Consider the following 22,656-nt stretch of genomic DNA (forward strand, 5'->3'; position numbering starts at 1 on the left):
CTAAGCATACTCTATATTAAATAACTTTTATCCAAGTTTCAAAAGAAAAAAAATCCATTATTAGATATTTTCACACTGGTACCTTCCAACAGTCTATGGCGAGTAAGAATTTCAAAATCTCAATGTGACAAAGACATTTGTGTGTCATTTTCATTATAGGTTATATTCTAACCATGATATTCATCTATTGATAAATGTCAGTCTATGAAAACTTTGCTTAGATAAAAATCTTAAAATTATTTTACTACGTAAACTTTAATCCTATATTTCTGGTTGATTTGTACAGCTTGTAACAGTACTGATCATTAAGTATAATTTAGGTGAAATATATTTATATCATTTATCAGTCTCAGTTTTAAAATTTTATTTAAATTCCCATAGCAAATAGCCAATCTGAACTGCTTTTATAACAAAGTATAAAAACTTTGCAAAATCCAACGTTCTACCTTTCACAGCTTAATTAAAAAAAAAAACCCATGGAGGGTAATGTTTGTAAGGTGTGATTCTGATATTAAGCAATGTAATAAAAATCCTAATCTTAAAAGATTTTTTCCCCACTGGATGGTTTAAATCATGATTTAATTGTGATTTTATCTATAAAACTGTAAGTATGCAAGCTGCTGTCACACTGTGGGTAGATATATATATGGTATGCATATGACACCAAGCAGTATTGCAAGCTGTAATTGATCTAAGTTTTTTTAATATGTTTCAAAATGAATATATAGTATGCTTTCAGATTTAAAATCATCATTATTGGGTATCTCATGTTCTAAGTTTATATTTTTTTAAAAAGCAATATCACTTTTTTCCCACAAGTATTTTATTATATTGGTCTGATCATGTATTATTAGCAAATATATCGTATCAAGTGAAAGTTGTTGCTTCGCTGTTCCATAGTAAACACACAATAGAGACATTGTATTCTCTCATCAGTTTGACAGAAGGATACAAAGCAAGGTATTGATCTGGGTCATCCCTCCAGGATGGTTATGTGGACTCTTAATCTGCCATTGAGTTAGCTTTGGAATGTCAAAAAGATTCTAAACTCTTAAACTAGAAACCTAGGTAATACATTTTATTATCACAACAAAATTTTAACAAGGTAGAAAATAGCTGAGAATGGAATGTAAGTTCATATAACTTTTTCAACTAAGAAATTTTAATATAATAACATAAATATGTATTCATTACAAAAACAATATTATGAGAAATAAGAAATTTGACAGTAGGGAGAAGAGCTTGAAGCATGGCTCTGGCAGCACTTATTCATTACAGTTTATCCTCATTTTGGCTAATTCTTGTTTCTCTCTCTCTTTTAAAAAAAAGAGAGAAAGAAAACCTGCCCTCATACAAACCTGCCCACATACATACATACATACATACATACATACATACATACATATAAAGAGTGGAAGAAAAGACAAGGAAACATAAACTGGCATTTGAAAAAATAGAAATGGGATGATCTTTCCTTCCCAATTTGCTTCTTTAAACAGCACTTAATAGTTCACCTCTTTATCTGATAATGGAAGAAATTAGAATATGGTATCTTCCAACTTTCTGAATCCAGGGAAATTGCCAACAGAAGCTAAGTCTTTAATCAGACAAAAAAAGGTGAAGCAAGCTTTAAGCAAACACTCCTTCCCTGACCAATGCAAGGAACCAAGCTGGACTCCTTCTTCCCATCATGCTCTGTATGGGAAGATAATGATCTTATTGGGCTTGGTTTACTGTCCAACGGGGAAGACCAGAATCCACATTCTGCTGTTCAATTTTAAAGGAAATTGTGAAACATAACTGTACAGAATTTACAAATAATATGTTTCCTGTGATTGTTTACATTTCTGAATAAAATTTCAGAAGTATTTATGTCTGGTCCTCAAATTTACAACTGATGGAACATCTCTGTGGCAAATTTCAATTGCTTGACAGCTCACCTGCTGTGTTAATGTTTGCCTCAAAAATTTCCACTCTCCTATCTCCCCATCTCTGCCCTTTTGGCCCCCTTCATGAGATAAGTGCTGATTGTGCAAGGCTTTCTTCCTGAGGTCATGTGCAGTCCTTGTGAAGGGCCAGACCTGATGCGCCTCAGCAGCAACAAGAGCAAGAAGACAGGAAAGGTCAGTTGGGGGTGCAGAGGTCACAAAATTCAGGGTGGCAAGGTAGCTACAGCTGGGCTTTGATGCCACAGTGCTGGGGTGGCTGAGGTTTTGCACCATGTGCTGGGCTGGGACAGTTACAGCTTCTCTAAGTAATTGTTTTTACTATAAGGGTACAATAAAAATATCATTTTGCCATCAATATAACAACCACAAAAATACTTTAAAAGCAAACTAAAAGAGAGAGAAAACAATGCCCTGGATACAAGAAATGTCTTTAATAGAAGCCTGACAGTTAACAGGATTGTGTTTTTACAGTTGTCAAATAAACTTAGGAAGATACAGATGCTTTAAAGAACCAAAAAAGACTTCCACCAACATCTTAGAGAACTCTGAAGTTCCTTTTTAAAATAAAACTCAAAGCATTACACCATCTTCAGCTAGTACACCAGTTCCACCTCATCCTGAAATAGAAGGTACTGGTAGCAATCTCACATATGGATTATTGCAATGCAGTCTAAATGGGACTGCCTTTGTAACTGAAGCTGCAACTAGAGCAAAATGTAGCACTCTGTGCATTAATAGGTGCAACTTGTTTCTCCTATAAACTCCAGTACCACAGAAATTATACTACTTGCCAGTCAGCCTCTAGGGACAATTCAAAATGGGAATTACTATTTTAAAATCCTACAGAACTTGGGGCCTGTAGGGATCTTTGAGATCACTTACTACAAATAGAATTTACCTGCTCAACACATGTCTACAAACAATAAATGTTTACCCAATCACTGCAAGAGAAAATTCATAGGACAGCATTTTCTACAAGAGTGCCTACCTGTGGAATTCCCTTTCATCAGAAATAAAATCAACATCCTCATTGTTAATATTTGAGAAGCTTTTAAAACTATAGGTATTTCTAAGAGTCCTAAGAGCATTTTGAGAGAGGGACAATTCTTACTGTAACAGGGATGAATAAAAATTCTAGTAATAAGTATCATGCTACAGTATTTGACTCCTTCGCAAAACATGACTTAGTACTTGATGGCAAAACCCTTGTTGGCAGTCACAGAGGTTAGACGTTACTTGTAGTTGGCCACCAGGTTTGCACACATCTCAGGAAGGATTTTGTCCCACTTCTGTTTGCAGATCCTCTTGCAGATTTCAAGGCTGATGTTTGGTAGCTCAAACCTTCAGCTCCCTCCACAGATTTTCTATGGGATTAATATCTGGAGACTGGCTAGGCCACTCCAGGACCTTAATGTGCTTCTTCCTGAGCCACTCTTTTGTTTCCTTGGCCGTGTGTTTTGGGTCATTACCATGCTGGAATACCCATCCACAACCCATTTTCAATGCCCTGGCTGAGGGACGGAGGTTCTCACCCAAGATTTGACAGTACATGGTGCCATCCATTGTCTCTTTGAATCCGTGAAGTTCTCTTGTCCCCTTAGCAGAAAAACACACCCAAAGCATAATGTTCCCATCTCCATGTTTGACGGTGGGCATGGTGCTCTTGGGGTCATTGGCAGCATTCCTCCTCCTTCTAACACAACGAGTTGAATTGATGCCAGAGCTTGATTTTGGTCTCATCTGACCACAACACCTTCACCCAGTTCTCCTCTGAATCATTCAGATGTTTACTGGCAAACTTCAGATGGGCCTGTACATGTGTGTTCTTGAGCAGTGGGACCTTGTGGGTGCTGCAGGATTTCAGCCCTTCACATTGTAGTGTTACCAATTGTTTTCTTGGTGACTATAGTCCCAGCTGCCTTGAGATCATTGACAAGATCCTCCCGTGTAGTTCTGGACTGATTCCTCACCTTTCTCACAATCATTGAAACTCCACGAGGTGAGATCTTGCATGGAACCCCAGACTGAGGGAAATTGACAGTTATTTTGTGTTTCTTCCATTTGCGAATAATCACACCAACTGTTGTCAGCTTCTCACCAAGCTGCTTAGCAGTAACCTTGTAGCCCATTCCAGCCTTGTGTAGGTCTACAATCATCATGGACAGCTCTTTGGTCTTGGCCATGGTGGAGAGTTTAGATCTGATTGATTGCTTCTGTGGACAGGTGTCTTTTATACAGGTAACAAGCTGAGATAAGGAGCACTCCCTTTAAGAGAGTGCTCCTAATCCCAGCTTATTACCTGTATAAAAGAAACCTGGGAGACAGAAATCTTGTTGATTGATAGGGGATGAAATACTTATTTCACTCATTAAAATGCAAATCAATTTGTAACTTTTTTGAAATGCATTTTTCTGGATTTTTTTGTTGTTATTCTGTTTCTCACTGTTAAAATAAACCTACCATTAAAATTATAGACTGATTATTTCTTTGTCAGTGGGCAAACATACAAAATCAGCAGGGGATCAAATACTTTTTTCCCTCACTGTAATTACGATTATAACATTGCTTATTATGTTGCTCTTTTATAGTTATTTTATTTTTGTACTTTTATTTTATTACTCCTAAACCACTTAAAATGCAATGATTGCAGTGATATAAAAACCTTTGTGAATAAATAAATAAGTTCAAAAAGACAAGCAGACTAGAGAAATTTAAAATATATCCTCCCTCCCTAAGAAGGATAAGATTTCCGATAACCTTAGAAAGTGAAAAGAAAGCTCTTTGCCATTTCAGATTTTTCTGACAATCTAATTTATATAATATAGTGTAATCTCCGTCTTGCAACATTCTTGCTTGCCAAGATGAAAGACTAATTCATTCTTGATCCAAGGATGAAAATTTGTTGTAAATGTTGTTAAATCATATACAGATAAAAATGGAACTGGGATAACGCTTATTACTAGGGAAAATTACAAGTAAAGGGATCCTTTAGAATTTAGATGATGAGATGAATTCTACTAAACCAGTCCAGAAATATACTATAACAAATTAACAATGCTGTTTGTTAATCCAGATTGTGTTCCAGGTTCTTGTACTGATTAAGGCACCAGGATAGAAACTAGGAGACTGAGTTTTAATCTTGTTCTAAGCACAAAGCCATCTAGGTGACTTTGGGCCAGTCATTTTCTCTCAGCCCTAGGAAGCAGGCAATAGCAAACCACATCCAAAATCATTCCAAGAAAACTTAGGGACCTGTCCTGGCAATAACCAGAGTCACACTGATTCAAAGACACCTCACCCCCAATAGAACAAGATTACCTAGCAGAAATAATTTTGATGATTTAAGCATAATCTTTCTTCCTGAGATGCATGGCAATTATGATTTCTAAATCTTCTTGACTTTACTTATTTCATTCCATCTTACAAAACTAGGGCCTTGTTCCAAATTGTATTTGACATAAGACATAAGCAAAACACTTGTCTGGATTGATTTTCATTCAGGACTAGGAAAAGTTGATTGAAGAATGAAATCTGCTTATGTTTCAAACTGAAGGAAATGTGAATGGTTTCCTTTTGACTCTGGAATATGCCCATACAAACTCTCCAGCTATCTTCCCATCCTCTAAAAGTAAAAATTCAGTTCACCTTCTAGTTATATCATTGCATTATTGGCACCCTTTAGAGCAGGGTTGAAATTTTTGTTTTGTTTTGTTTGAGGTGCCTGTATTCCTGTAATCTTGAATCTGAGATCTTGAAAACCTGAGAATGATGAAATAGTATCTGATTGCTACAATGGAGATAAACCATTGGATTTAGAGGAAGTCCTCACTATCAGCAGCTTTCACAGTTAAGACTGCTGAAAAAATAACTATACAACTCATTTATGACCTTTACAGCATCCTTCAGTCACATGATTGCTATTCAAGTCAGTATAAGTTGCCTTATGTCTGACTTGGGAGTTTTTCATTTTTTCCCTTTTTTACAAAGCAGAGATTGGAGAAAAGGAGGTTGCAAGAAAGTAAACTGTTTGCTCTTTTATATATCAAAAGTAATGTGATCACACTGGCAGCCCAGGGCAAACAGGTTACAGTATTCTTTCAAATCTCTCTGACCTGTAGGGGAGGGAGTGATTTTTCTAGGTGTTCTCCTTTGCCTGACTTTCTTTGCTGCTTGTGCATCACATTGCTCTCAGTGTGTAAAAGAGCAAACTCTTTTTCACTAATCTTTGCACTAGGGTAGAGGGGAAGAAAAAAAAGTAAGCAATTTTTGTAGGTAATTTCTCCTTTGCATGACTCTTCCCCCTCCATTCATAGAGCAGGGAGACTGGAGAGGGATTTCAAGGAGTAAGCTGTTTGCTCTTTTACATGTTGAAAGCAATGTGATTGCACCGGCAGCCCAAGGTTGGGAGCGATAGGCATGCTACACAAACAGCTTACAGTATTCTCTTGAAATCTCTTTCTCTCTACTCTCTTGCTCTACAAAGGTGTTGGGGAGAAAAAAAACAAGTGATTTCTGTAGGAAGTCTTAGGTAATCTCTACTTTGCAGGAGAGAAAGGATTCCAAGAGAATAACTCTTTGTGGAGGACAGCCATGGCTCCCAGCACTAGGTTGTGGTATTATCACATTGTTTTTGGTATGTATAAAACAGTAAGCAGGCACTCAAGCATTCCAAAGGGAGGTGGAATAGTTAGAAGGTTGAGAAAAATTGAAGATGTGAAATTGAATAATCTTGTATCTTTTCATTCAAAGCATACTCATTGTCACAAAGTCCAAAAGTAGCTTTATTAACAAATGTCACTGCTGTTTAAAACACAACAATATACTCGTCTTTCCATGTCTTATCCCATTTTCTATAAACACATCTTTAAATCTCCATTTATTAATTTATTAATCAGCAGAGATCCAATAAAAATCAACAAAAATTCCTAATAACATAGCCCTCTTTTTCATTTTGTCTCATCCTTCTCTTAACAATTAAATGTTACAAAAAAATTAAAATCTATTAAATGTCACCAAAAATAATCAACCCTTAAATATCAAAAACTAATCCATTACATTAAACGTTTCTAAAAGTAATGCTATTCAATGCAGATAACCATTCAACATCACCAGAAATAAGAACTCATTATTTAACCATAAATCAGATAGATCAATTTTATGCTTTTTTCTTCCCTCCAACCATTCTTAAATCCCATAAATAAAATTGTGACTCCTGTTTTCTTGTAGTATCTTTTCCTCTGCTCTAGAAATTCTTATCCTCTTATCATCTATCCACTTATAGTTTCCATGAAGTAACTCCAATAAACGCCTTATGTTTCAGTTTGAAAGGGTAATCCAAAATGTCTTTTTTTTCCATTTTTGAATGATCATCCAATGCATTTCTAAATCCAGTGCATCCATCTCAGTTGTCTCTAGAAAGATTTGTTCGTCATCACTAATAAAGTCTGGTTCCAGTAAACAATTAAAAAAATTAAGCAATTCACAGGCCCATAAATTAAACATTTCTTTTTAAGTACCCATCTTGTACTCTGGTACAAGGTTTTGTTGTACAATTGATATGTAAACAAGACAGCTTCCCCTCACTAGCAGTTCTTTCTGTTCACTCTTTCAAAAAAGGAAAGTTTCCAAAAAGGAAATCCTTTGTTTGTAACTCCAAAGATTTAGTGGCAAGATAGATTTTTTTAAAAAAGCAAGCTTCAGGCTATAATTCCACAATGCAGATTTATTAAATAATAAGATTTCAATTTTCTTTCAAAAATAAAAATTCTTTCTATCTGAATATTTTTAGCCTCTTTAATTTCCAACTTTTTGCGAGCCAAGCAAGTATCGGAATAAATTTCCAACGTTTCAATTTAAATGTAGTTCTAGAAAGGCACCAAAGTACTCATCTATTCCAAAGAAAGTTTCTTTTTAACTGTTAAGGATCAATAAATCCAAAAAATGATTTAGAAATGAAGATCAGTAGTTCTGGGATCCATACATTTGGCTACATTACAGCTATAAACTCAATGAAATTACTGTTCCTTTGTTGCTCAATTCTTAAATTGATCGAGGAAATCTCCATTTTCTTGAGTCTGTAGGACAAATGGGTCAATTTCTGGTTTCTTCCTTTGAACTAGAGACAAAAACAATGCCCCTCTGCTATGCAGGTAGCAAAGCATGCTAAGAGCACTAGACTTCAACTTACACCATGCCTCTTACCCACCTCTAACCTATGCCACATCTCTCATAAGTTACTTTACATCCTCCTAATCTGTGCTTCTTATGCATCTCTTACACTCACACAATCTCTGGCCCACACAGTGCCTTCTGTGCATCCCTTCGCACTCTCATGCATCCTTTCTGACCCACCCTCTGCCTCTTGCGCATCCCTTTGCACCCTTGTGCATTCTCCTTGACCTACGCCATGCATCTCACGTATTCTCCCCAACCCTCCCTTGCATTCTTGCAGACCCTCCCTGGGAACCCTATGTATCCCATTTACTCCCGTCTCTACCTGGAAGCAGCCACCTACTTGTCTGCTGATCCGGGGATTTGCAACTTTAGTTGTGGAAAGCTGACAAAAAAACTGCCTCGCTAATGACTACGGGATTTTGTTAATGATGGCAACCAGGACTGCCAATATTGCTATCACCAAGCCATGCAGTTGCATTTTATGACTGCATTACTTAGCAATGGAAATTCCAATCCCAATGCCACTGTAATTCAAGGGGTACCTATATATAGTTCAGATAGGCAATATATTCATTAGAATATAAAGTAAAATGGAATGGCTCTTCAATTACATTTACCAAGTTCAATACCAAATACACACACACACACACACACACACACACACACACACACACACACACTTAATCATTAAAAGGCTGAGTTGGAACTGGAATTGGCTAATTTCCAAATTTATCTTGCATTTATCTTTCATTATATTTTGCAGACATAACTGAACTTATATGTATAAAATCACCCAAAATAGAAATGGTTTCCAGAGTGTGTGGCATATACATAGGATATTTATACACTGTATGTCCTTCAATGAACAATTTATAAATGGAAAATAATTTGCTCAGTTATTCAACTACAAAATTAATCCTAAATTCCATTTTTATCAAACAAAGCATTCCACATTGTAAAAATATTCCAAAAATGGGGGAATGCCCTCCAAGAAAATGTGCCAGTATTCAGCCTCTGAAGTACTAAGATATACAGAAAAATATAAGTCTTTCAACAGGATAGTAGTATATAATAGTATTGGGGAATGCATTGGATTTGATACCAAAAGATACATCTAAGTCAGTGGTTCTCAACCTTTCTAATGCCGCGACCCCATAATACAGTTCCCCATGTTGTGGTGACCCCCAACCACTTATACATCACCGGGTGCCAGGGGTGTGGCCAAAGAAAAGGAGGGGAAAATGGCGGACAGCCTTGTTTGGCGACCCCTGTGAAATGGTCATTCGACCCCAAATGGGGTCCCGACCCACAGGTTGAGAACCACTGATCTAAGTAAACAGTAGTGGGAACGCATTAAATCAGTGAGTAACTCATTAAAGCAGCCTTAATTTCTTTCAAAATTGTACCACTATACTATAGCATTGCTGAAGAGATAAGAGTCTTTGGTAGTATGGATACTGTGCCTTGGTATTTTTTTTTCCTGGAATTTCTGTTCCCAGTGTACTTCCTGCAAACTTCCATGTGTGCACATTCTTATGGGAAAGATACCTTCCAATTTTCTGTAATCTTAGGAAGGACTTTTTCTTATGAGCTTATAGTCTGAGAGCAACTTTTTTATGTTTTTTCTCATGAGGAATTAGTCTTTTGGTGTGAGAACAAAGTCTTTTTTATTGTTTCATCACAGTTTTCTGACAGTTCTTGTTCTTGCTCACTCATCACATGATAGTATTCTTCATGACATTTCTGTTTTATTCAAGTTGACATCATTGACCCAGTTATCTTACAGTCTTGCTCTATACAATTTTTGTGTCAGGGTGCTCATTATGATTTTCTCAGCCTTGTTTCAGCCCTTTAAATATTTTCCACTCATATTCTAAAATGTCTAAATACAAACTCAGCTTTCATTATGTGTATTCCTACTGTAAAAGAAAAGGCTCCCTTGAGTCAAGATTAACTAGTGGTGATTACATGGTCATTGTTATGTAATTTCTTGACAATAGTAATTAGTTTGCAACTACCATCTTTATGGCGCTTTTTTCAATCTCCCAGTTTTAGCCTATATTCTAGGACAGGGATCTTCAAACTTGGCCCTTTTATGACTTGTGGACTTCAACTTCCAGAATTCCTTAGCCAAGCATGCCTGGGGCATGCCTGGCTGAAGAATTCTGGGAGTTAAAGTCCACAAGTCATAAAAGGGCCAAGTTTGAAGACCTCTGTCCTAGGATCTTGTGGAAGGCTCCCATATAAGTATTAATCAGGGCTGACAAGCTTAGCTTGTTTTAAGATTGGTTAACCACTACTGCCAATTAGAATATACCAGGACTGTAAAGTGAATTGTCTTGGAATACAAATGCATATATTTGAATACACTTGCTAGGTCATCTCTCAGCTCAATTTTCATCAGCAAGGCTAAGATGAGAAGAAGAGGAAAATCATGCCTATACCACGAAATCTTTAAGAATGGGAAACATGGGATGAGTAAGTTAAATGTTTTTAGCAGGTGGCAAGTAATATACATGCAATACACCTGCTTTGACAGTTCTGTCTGCAATACAATTCAAGCTGATCCTCGGAACTCGAAGAATCTCAATTAGTCGGGATGGGAGCCCCCACCTGATCGAGGCCTGAAGCCTCCAACCTCAGAGCCCAGACGGGCTTCTCAGGTGCAAGGACAGAGTCCTTATTACAACTCCTGAGATGGTCTCAAATTCAATCAATTAAAGGAATTTGAAAATTTAGAGAGGGAATCCAAAATAAATCTAATTAAATCCAATTTAAATCTAGCCTAGCTAAGGAGCCTTCAAAAACTGCGTCCACTGAGCTCGAGACTAAAACAAAAACTGGGAAGGCACACCCAGAGGGAGGCGTGGCTACAGCTTTGTCTTAGTCTGCTGAGCAGGAAGGCTGAAATTACCCATCAGTGGATTCTACACCCATTCTGCTGGAGAAAAGGAATTTTCTAGAATTCAAAGGCTCAGGTCCAGTGAGGCTGAAATGGTTCCCCCTGTTTCTCTGGACCGGTCCCCATTTGAGTCTCCAAATGTACCTTCTTATGATGCCCCCAGGGCTTGGTCTCCTCAAGGGGAAACTGAACAGGTTAGTCCCTCTTCATCTCCTTCTTCTCATCTTCCTCCTCCTCCTCCTCCTCCTCCCTCTGTTTCTTCCGCTTCCATCATACAGCAGATTCCAGTGGCCACACAACCTCACATAGTGGCTAGTGTTCTAGTGACCAAGGCATGTGGGCAGAACAATTCCAAAGCTATATGCATCAGGCGTTCAACCAATTCATAGCTTCTTCAATGAGTCAAGGGTTTCCCCAGGTACCACTGCCTCCGCCCATACCTGCTTTACAGGCGGGGCGTGTTCAGATACCAGGTTCAGGTGTCTCCGAAGCATCCTCTCAATTAGGTGAAGGTGACTCGGTGGACCTGGAATCGGTAGATATTCCCATGCCTGAGGATGAGGAGGCAGCTCCGGATCTGACCAACAACGTGTCTCTTTGATCCATCCCTGTTCAGATCTCTACTCCGGAAGGCCTGTACCACGGCCAAATTGGCCCGGAACAGGAACCCAAACCATCTACCTCTGCCACACAGGAATCTAATCCTTTGTTTGCGGAAAAGGTAGTGGAGGACAAACAGATTCCTTGCCCTGCCATATTCCGCACTACCGTGGAGAAACAATGGACTTCATTGGCCACTTTGCCTTCTCCCAATAGCACGGATAAGAAACACTTTAACATCTCTTCCTCATTTGACTCTCTCCTAGAGGTGCCTAAGGTGGACACTCCGCTCACCTCTCTGTTCTCCACAACCACCATCCCAGGAGATATGGCAAAGAACCTAAAGGTGGAAGACAAAAGGTTTGAATTTTCCTTTCGCAGAGCTCATCAAGCCTCGGCATGGGCAATTAAGGCAGCAATGTCCTCGTCCTTTTTCGCAAGGACATCCATTATGTGGCTCCGTGAGTTACAAGCTCTGATTCCCTCTGAACAGGTGTGTACTCACCAGACATTAGGGAAACTGGTGGCTGCGTCAGAATACATGGCCGATTCTTCCCTAAAATCTGTCAAGTTTTCCGCTAGGTCCATTGCAGCCACAGTATCTTGACGTAGACTTCTGTGGCTCAAACAATGGAAGGCAGATTTGAAATCAAAGCGACGCCTATCAGCGGACACTTATAGTGGGAAGCAGTTATTTGGTCCAGTTCTTGAACCATTCCTGATAGAGAGGAAGGATAAGCGAAAGGTTTTGGCACACCCCTCTAAGAAGGTGGATAGAAGGCCTCAACAGGACTTTTGCAGGCAGACCTTTCGTGCCGGGGGCTCTTGGGAAGGGAGGCAGCCCTTTCGGACTGGACAAGCCTGGGATTGGTCCAGAGGTTCTCGCTCCTTCTCCCGCAGGCAGGATTGACAACAAGACCGCCAAGGTTCTGGAACTAAGGGTCAGTTCCAGTCCAAACGGCCCTTTCGAGGGGCTGGAGGTCGTCCCTTCAGGAAATCCAGGTGACGCCAAGGCGGATCCCCCCATAGGAGGTCGCTTAGCGTTGTTCAGCGACACTTGGGAGGGCACCACCAATGACACTTGGGTAAGGGAGACCATAAGATATGGTCTCGCCTTAAGAGTTCCTTTCCATTCCATCAGACCATTTCACTCAGTGTCCCACCTCAAGAAACACAAACAAGGCCGAGCTAATCTCCAAGGCCATATATCATCTGCTAGAAATAGAGGCCATAGAACCGGTTCTGCAGGATCAGATAGGAAAGGGGTACTACTCCATCCTATTCGTGGTTCCCAAGGCCTCGGGAGGTTGGAGGGTGATTCTGATCCTAAAAGGGCTAAATTACTTTCTAGCCTACAGGAGATTCAAAATGCAGTCTCTCAAGTCAATTCTGGCCAGCATCAGAAAGGGGGATTTCCTCTTCTCCACAGACTTGACCGAGGCGTACCTTTACATTCCCATCCTCCCACAACACCGCAAATTCCTCCAATTTTGTTATTCGCATCGGCATTACCATTACAGAGCTCTACCCTTCGGCCTCTTTCGGTCCCTCGGGTATTCACAAAGATATTGGCAGTGCTAGCAGCCCACCTCAGATTGATGGCGGTGCACGTACAATGTTACCTGGATGATATAATCATCCAATCCAGTTTGTTCCATTCTGCCCAATCGGACCTACAGATCATGATAGAGACACTGCAGGAACACGGCTTCTCAATAAACTTCAAAAAGAGTCACACAGTTCCTTCCACTCGAATTCTCCACCTAGGGACTATAATAGATTCCATCCTGTGTTCTCTCCCAGGAACACAAGGACAGCATCAGGTCGCTCATCCAAGGGACCGGAGGGAGAGGATAGTCTCTCTAGTACAGCTGTCTCAACTGCTGGGCAAGATGGTGTCTTGTCTGGGCATTGTTCCATGGGCCAGACTGCTTTCCAGAGCCCTACAGTGGTTTCTCCTCCCCTTCCAGAGACGGAACGTGAGTGCCTCAACAAGGAAGGTGAGGGTTCCACACCACATTCTGTCGTCCCTCCTGTCGTCAGCATTGAACAGGGGGTCCCTATTCAAGGAAACTCCCAGGCTCAAGTTGACCACGGACACTAGCCTATTCGGCTGGGGGGCCCATCTACAGGCTCACATGGCACAGGGTCAATGGTCACAGTCAGATCTTGCACACAATATAAATTGGCTAGAATTGAGAGCAATTCATCTAGCTCTCCGCCACTTTCCCGACATCGTGAAGGGAAACCATGTTCTGATAATGACGGACAACGTAGCAACCAAGGCACATGTCAACAGGCAGGGAGGAACCTGGTCATGGTCCCTCATGCAGGAAGCACTGGATCTGGGGCTGTGGGCAGAGTCCAATCTGAAGTCCATCAGCGCGGAACATATATCAGTGGAGGCAAATCGTCAAGCCGATTCACTGAGCAGGGTGACAGTCGACCACTCAGAGTGGAGGCTGGATCCAACCCTGTTCAAGGAAATTTTGGAGAGGTTTGGACAACCGCAGGTGGATTTGTTTGCCTCGGCGACAAATTCCCACCTCCCCAGGTACTTCACCAGGTTCCGGTCACTGGGGGCGGAGGGAACAGATGCCCTCCGCAGCAAGTGGCCGAGGGGACTGCTCTACACTTTTCCCCCAATGCCTCTCATTCAGGCTATCATTTGCAAGATCCTTCTGGAATAGGCGGAGATATCTTAGTTGTCCCACACTGGCCAAGACGACTGTGGTTTGCCGACCTCGTGGACTTGTCATTATCTCCACAGTGGAGGATTCCGCCGAGCCGCATATCGCTCAGTCAAGGGAATCTCCAACACCCAGATCCCCAGTGGCTTCAACTAGCCGCTTGGCACTTGAGTGGGAGAGTTTAGTCAGAAAGTCCTATTTGTCCGAGGTCATATCCATGATGCAGGCCTCAAGGAGACCCTCCACCAATAGAATTTATGATGCTACGTGGAGGAATTTCTGTAAATGGTGTATCACTCATGATCGTAGACCTTTAAAGGTCACTATTCCTCATATTTTAGACTATCTTTTAGAGGGGTTGAATAAGGGTCTTTCACATAGTACTATCCGCAGACAGATTGAGGCCCTGTCAATGGTCCTCTCATGTGACAGATTTCCCTCACTATCTCAACACCTGGCAGTTGCTGCTTTCTTAAAAGGGGCAATTAACACAAGGCTACCCACAGTACACCGATACCCGTCATGGGATTTACCGACAGTGTTGCGAGCCCTCTCGATGGCACTGTTCAAGCCCATGGGGTCTTGTCCACTTTATTTCCTCTCTTTGAAGGTTGCCTTTCTGGTAGCCATCACGTCAGCAAGGCGTATTTCAGAACTGGCCGCCCTTTCGGTCAGAAGTGATCTGTGTATGTTTCTGGATGACAGAGTGGTCCTTAGATTGGACCCTTCTTTCATCCCGAAAGTCAATACATGTTCCATAGGTCCCAGGATTTGGTTCTTTCTAACTTTTGCTCAAACCCGACTCATCGTCTGGAGAAACAGTGGCACAAATTAGATGTGCGCAGGGCCTTGCGACATTACGTCAAGCGGTCTGCTGCTTTTCGCAAATCGGAGGCTCTGTTTGTGTCTTTTCAATCCTCTTCCATGGGAAAGAAGGTTTCATCTTCAACCATAGGGAGATGGATTAGGGCATGTATTTCTCACGCGTACAGATCTCAATCCCTTTCTGTACTGAAATATATCACAGCTCATTTAACATGTAGCGCGGCCACATCAGCAGCCTGGGCTACGCAGACCTCAGTTGAAGAGATTTGTAGTGCAGCAACTTGGTCTTCTCCCTCTTCATTTATAAGGCATTACAAACATGATAGGTTCGCTGCTGCAGAGGCCTCATTTGGTAGAAGGATCTTGCAGCAGGTTGTCTCCTCCGAGGGGACATATGCCTAGATTGTCCCTCCCAGCAGGGACATGGGTGGCTTTGGTATGTCCCACCGGTGGATGCTACATCTATCATGCTGGAGAAGGGGTGTTGTCTTACCTGAATGCCTTTTCTCAGCGTGTAGATGTAGCACCCATATCCACCCTTAACAGTCAGTCTAGGCAGGTGTAATTACAGGAGGAGCCGTTGCGTCAGACTTTGTCATTTTTGCTTCACCTCGTTAAAACTGGGGGAAGGAAGGACCGCCCCAAGGAGGCGTGGCTGAACTTCAAACTTAGTCTCTTGAGCAGGAAGGCTGAAATAACCCACCGGTGGATGCTACATCTACATGCTGAGAAAAGGCATTCAGGTAAGACAACACCCCTTTACATCATGCAATGCACTGTAAGAGAATAATTCCCCATCTCCAATTCAATCAATTTAATTAATGAGATAACTAGGATCAGTTGTGGGAGCATTTAATTATTTATTTAAACAACCTTGCTTTATATAAAGTTCACAAACTTTGATTCCCTTATCACAGCATAATTCTCCCACACAGATTCCAGAGGCGAATCATGCTAGGCTGAAAATAAATTTCTGAAAGCTTTTGCAGAAAAATAAATCACTGATACCTGTAAGTCTGAAAAAGATTATAAAAATATTTATAAAGCTCTGGGCATCTATCAACCCATACTCAGAAACACAGTTTTGAAACAAGAAAGGATATGGAGCAACAGTGAATCTTTCCCAGAATGGCCATATTGTCAAAATCACTCCAAGAGGACAGCCTAAATTCATCCAGGAAATCATAATGAAAGAAGAATGTCCAGACATTTGCAGGTCTCTGTTGCATTGGTTCAAGGTAGTGTGTAGATGATATGACAACCAGAAAAGCAATGGATGAGAATAGAAATCATGAGACAGTAGCAAGGCAAAAATCATTGATCATTAAAAAGAACACCAATATGCACCTCAATTTTTTTTAAAAAGGTATTCTCCAAATATCTGAAGGAATGTTTTATAGACAAAGGAGTAGAAAGTGAAAATGTTCAGATTATCTGGAACTTGTTATATCTGGTGAAAATCAATCAGTGCATTCCTCAATAAGATGCTTGTATTAATTGTCAAGCATAGATGAAGTAGTTTGCTGCTTCTTAATTTGGGATTACCAAGAAAACACAATTTCTGTTTTGAATCAGAAAATTCTGTGAAAAAAATATGCAAATTTATCTCAAAATACAAACAAATCTATAAAAGAACTAATGAAGAAGAACAAAGGCAATCTTTTTGAATGTCTGTATCTAAATCCTACAGAAGCCCTCTAGTGCAGTTCAAAAACAACAACACAAATATCAAATGTTACTGAGCTAAAGCAGTTAGATAACAGAAGAACAGACCAAAATTCCTGCACATAATGTCAGAGCCCTATTTTGAATCACCAGAAATGTTTGATTACAATTACTGCAACTAAAAATGATAAAACCAATTACTGAATCTACTAGGCAAATATTTCTTTTTCTTATTGCCATATAATATATTGGATGTATGGGGATATATGTTTAATCTTATTTGTTCACTCAGACTTCCATTATATTATCTCTCCTCATCTGACAAGATGTGACAGGATTGGCATGCTCTGGGTCTTATCAATTAAGCAGTGTAGGTTTATAAAACCCAGGAGGCATGCCTTCTCTGTCATTGTGCCTGCCTTACGGAATAACATTCCCTGGCAATTCAAATGGCCCAACCCTACCAGCTTTTGGAAAGACCTTGAAAATTCAGTTTTTCCTAAAGACACTGGGCCTTGTCTTGAATGCTTTAGATGTGAGTTGCCCCTGGAATGATGAAATCATGAAAATATGATTTCTATTGTATTGTTAATGTTTTTAGGCTTCTGTAGCCATACAAATCAAAATAAAGAAATTATGAGTAGGACCCACATGAGCAGGATCCACATCTCATATCATTCAGTGACAAAAGTTTATGTAAATTCAGAAAATGCAAAAGATATAATTAGTTTTTCACTAACCATATAGCTATGCAAAAGAAAGCAATGTCAATCAGGACTTGCGTATAAAAGACTAATGTGAAAAGACTAATTGAGAGAAAGGTATAAAAGAAAGTAAAAAAAGATAGCTTTGGCAAGGTTAACTGAAAAAAACCCGTTGCTTCTGTTAAAAGAACAGAAAAAATATTAATAACAGATCCCTAAAAAAAGTATTTTAAAAAACTTGACCAATCATTTATAACAGAGTAAATGATTTCTTCTTAAAATTATCCAGATAATAAAAATTTAGCACCGTTAGTTGCTAGCGTCATCTTAATTATAACTCCATATTCATTTTAACCTTTACTTTCAAGCTTTGTTGCTTTACTTTACGTATTTATATTTCAATTCAATTTATATAAAGAAGTAACCTTTGCAGAAGAAAGTTGTCCATTTATATTTTAAAGTCATGTAGTCTCTGTACAACTGCAAATTCGTGATGAAAATAAGAAAGGGTAGAAGATGCAAATTATACCTCCATCTGTATGAAGATCCTAACAAAACATTTACAAAACCGAAAGATGATCTATTATTATACAGTATATTGTAGTATAAAAAACTCTAATAACATTTCATTTCTACACTGGAGCAATCATTTAAAAGCAGCATGAAAATTAATGTAGTCAGCTCTACTTCTACTGGGTCATTGAAAAACAAGAAATAAAAGCATGGTTCCATATAAATTTCTGGCAATAAAATCCTGTCATCCTCCTTCCCCAGTCCATACAAAAGCAAAGGAAACAACAACAAACCCCAAAAGACTGGTATTAAATTGGCTTATAATCCCGACTTCACTTGATCCTGGGCTAGAGGATCAAGTCAATACTCCCTTTACCAAACTTCCTAGATCAGCTGATGCTTAGAAATAAGAATGCTTACAATAGGGAAATAAGTATTAAATGCTGCTGCTGCTGCTGTTGTTAGTTGCAAAGTCGTGTCCGACCCATCATGACTCCATGGACAACGTTCCTCCAGGTCTTCCTGTCCTCTACCATCTTCTGGAATCTATTTAAGCTCACACCTACTGCTTCAGTGACTCCATCCAGCCACCTTATTCTCTGTCGTCCCCTTCTTTCTATTGCCCTCAATCTTTCCCAGCATTAGGCCCTTCTCCAGTGAGTCCTTTCTTCTCATTAGATGGCCAAAGTACTTGAGTTTCAACTTCAGGATCTGGCCTTCTAAAGAGCAGTCAGGGTTGATCGCTTCTAGGACTGACCAGTTTGAACGCCTTGCAGTCCAAGGGACTCGCAGGAGTCTTCTCCAGCACCATAGTTCAAAGGTCTCAATTCTTTGTCGCTCAGCCTTTCTTATGGTCCAACTTTCACATCCATACATTGCAACTGGGAAAACCATAGCCTTGACTATACGCACTTTTTGTTGTCAGGGTGATGTCTCTGCTTTTTGGTATGCTGTCTAGATTTGCCATAGCCTTCCTCCCCAGGAGCAAGCGTCTTTTAATTTCTTGGCTGCAGTCCCATCTGCAGTGATCTTGGAGCCCAAGAAAATAAAATCTGTCACTACCTCCATTTCTTCTCCATCTATTTGCCAGGAATTGAGAGGGCCGGATGCCATGATTTTGGTTTTCTTAATGTTGAGTTTCAAGCCGTCTTTTGCACTCTCCTTCTTCACCCGCATCAAGAGGCTCTTTAGTTCCTCTTCACTTTCTGCCATTACAGTGGTATCATCTGCATATCTTACGTTGTTGATATTTCTCCCGGCAATCTTAATTCCAACTTTTGATTCATCTAGCCCTGCCTTTCTCATGATGTCCTCTGCATATAAGTTAAATAGGCAGGGCGACACTATACAGCCTTGCCGGACTCCTTTCCCAATTTTGAACCAGTCAGTGGTTCCGTGTCCAGTTCTCACTGTTGCTTCTTGACCCGCATATAGGTTTCTCAAGAGACAAGATTGTCCTAAGTACATTATGATTTCTACATGGGGGACGGAAAGGAGGAGGACATATACTATGTTTCTGTGATGTATTCCAGTAAAAAACCCTCCAGTTCATACAAGATGTTTTGCAAATTGTATACATTTTTAAACAAAAACAAGGTCATTGAGCCGTATGCAAATGTTTGCCTGTAAGTACACAGGACTAAGAGATTGATGAACATACAAGCTCTGCCTAACTTTTGAATGTATTTTTAAACAGCCACATATAATTACATTTATATCATATAGATGTACAGTTAACTAGGTTTACATTTTATATATTACATCATCCCATTTAGCACAGAGAATAAAAAAAATCCTATAAACATACTATGAACAGTCATCTACTTTAGTAGGTTAACACACAAATATCTGTTCCCCAGGACATTAGTGATAGGACCTGCATATGTGATGATATCCCCCAATCCTCTTAAGTTTAAATATCTGCAGAGGAGTGTCATGCTCATATGCACTTGGTTTTCCTGTGTGCAATCAATTTCAGTAACATGTATGGCTTTTATACATACCCACATATACACATTAATTTTAATAAATCAGTTTGCAATTTATATGTACATTAATTTTTAATAAATCAGTCTGCAATTGTTTTATAGCAAGAAGGAATACATATTTGAAGAATAAATGAACGCATATCAATTAATACACTATTTCTCATAAATTTCTGGTAGTATCAAAATACTCAAATTGCCAACTTTTTAAATTCATATTCTTGTATAACACCAGTCTTTAAACTACTTAAAGCTAAATCCAAATCAAGTGTACAAGTAGTCTTTGACTTGTGATCATTTGTTCAGTGACTATTTGAAGTTACCATAGTTCTGAATGGTTTGATGACTTATGCTCAAAGTTATGTCACCTGATCAAAACTTGGACCCACCCACATTTACACTGCAGGGGCCCACATTTATAACTGCAGGGGCATTTCAACTCCCACTATCTTTTGGTCACTCTGCACAGTGGCATTTATCAGAGACAACAGTGAGGCTGAAGTAGAGGTCCAGGGCTTTCACCAGTCTCAGTCAGCTATCACTGCCCCCAGGTCTCTATTTTAGCCCCATTGAGAAATGTCACCTTAAGCCCAACACTGCAGGCAGCCATTCTAGCAGAATTGCCTAAAGGACCAGTTGCCCTGGCTGCCTGCAGTCCAGCAAAGGGTTTTTAAAACATGTTCTTAATAAACAAAGTATATTGGGGTGAAATTGAATACAGGATGCCACAGAAATAGATTGAACTTAACTAAAGTTAAAGTCTAAACCTGTTAAGCAGGTTACTAGAAGGCAAAATAATTAAGTAAAAATTCAGAAAAAGCTACGATGGGTAAAAACTATATTAAAATATGACTTAAAGAAGCAAAAAGTTATTTTCTTTTAAGAATAACTTAAAACAATGCATTTCTCAAAATGATAGCATTCAAATTTTGGAGCAATTATTGTTTAAAAGTCAGAAAAAAGCAAAGGTAAGAAAACATACTTTACACATAGCAAAAATAATGACAAATTTTTTATTGCTGATTCAAAAGACACAAAATGGCATGCAAGCTTCTGAGTTCAGAATTCTTCATTGTACAAGATAAGAGATAACTTTGGCTGTTTTGAAACCAAAGAATTTTTGTTAGCCTTAAGATGAAATGTAAATGCAATGAAGCGTTTCTCTTTTCTTCCACCCACCACAAACATCTCCCCCCCCCCAAGCTATGGTATCTGATATGATAAATGATTCTGAAACTCAAAAGTTTCCAGTGTTTTCATAGTACTACAACTTTTTGCTGGCTGCACAAGACCTTCTTTCCCAGCTCTTATGCAACCAGCAGCTGCTTCATGAAAGCCAGGCATGCCTCAGCAGCAAGACAATGGTGAAGGTCAGGTAGGATGGTGGAGTGCAAGGTGGCAGGGGCCTCAGAGTGCGAGGAACCAATAAGGCAGAGATGGGGGAATGCCTTGACAATAAGCTGCCACGCACCCAAATTTCATTTATGTAACCGTGGGGGCACTGCAATGGCCATAACTTTTGAGGATGGAGGTAAGTGCTATTTGTTCAGCGTTGCCATGAATGGTCATAACTTAATGAATTATTTAATGAAACATTTCCCTTTACTGCTATCTTAGGTGACTCTGATAAAATCCCAACCATAATTTATTTCTAGACCAAATTCCTCTAACAAGCTGCTGATTCAGAATTATGGAAAATGTAGTTACATTATACATAGAGGCACTAGGACAGGGGTAGGCAACCTTGGCTCTTTTATGACTCGTGGACTTCAACTCCCAGAATTCCTGAGCCAGCTATGCGAGTCATTAAAAGAAGCAAGGTTGCCTATCCCTGCACTAGATGGAAAAGACTGCTCAAGGTCCAGTTCATGACCACTTCACATTAGCAATCCGGTAACCTATTTAACAAATGTATGTTGTTGTGTTATGCGACACTGACAGAATACAGGTAATCCTTGACTTTTGCTTAGTGACCGTTCAAAGTTACAATAGCATTGAAAAAAGTGATTTATGGCCATTTTTCACACTTACGACCACTGCAGCATCCCCATGGTCATATGATTAAAATTTAGACAACTAGCAACGGGAAGGTATTTATAATGGTTGCAGTATTCCAGGGTCATGCGATCATCTTTTGCAACCTTCTGACAAGCGAAGTCAATGGGGAAACCAGATTCATTTAACAACCATGTTACTAACTTAAAAACTGCAGTGATTCACTTAATAACTGTGGCAAGAATGGTCATAAAATGGGGCAAAACTGTCTTGCTTAGCAACAGAAATTTTGGGCTCAATTGTGGTTGTAGGTTGAGGAGTACCTGTAGGCACCTAGGCAATCAATTATATGTTGTGTCTGTCTACCATTATTGATGAAGACCTTGACATATTTGTTTTTTTAAATACATTAAAACTAGATATGATCTCTCCGAAGATAACTTATCATATAACGTTTTCACACATGTTGGACAGGTATGTGTAGGTATTACAGTTGTTGCACTAGTGGCTCTGGTCCACCCAACAACATATATGGTGTAATAGTATATGGAAATGATTTTAGGAGATTGGGTAAAGAGATGCTGTCAAGGGAATGGCCATGTAAGAGTCAGCATAACCCACAGTTGAACAGTGGGCAGGGCAAGAAACTCAACA

At 39.6% G+C, this 22,656-nt stretch overlaps 1 protein-coding gene across 4 annotated transcripts in view; it reads right to left on the bottom strand.

Moving 5' to 3' along the window:
• Nucleotides 1-22,656, bottom strand: part of MAGI3 (membrane associated guanylate kinase, WW and PDZ domain containing 3) — a 109,861-nt gene that overhangs the window by 70,355 nt on the left and 16,850 nt on the right. The window lies entirely within an intron of this gene.

This window comes from Crotalus tigris, unplaced genomic scaffold (assembly GCF_016545835.1).
Source record: "Crotalus tigris isolate CLP2741 ecotype Arizona unplaced genomic scaffold, ASM1654583v1 scf7180000019465.582067, whole genome shotgun sequence".
In the NCBI taxonomy this organism is placed as follows: domain Eukaryota; kingdom Metazoa; phylum Chordata; class Lepidosauria; order Squamata; family Viperidae; genus Crotalus; species Crotalus tigris.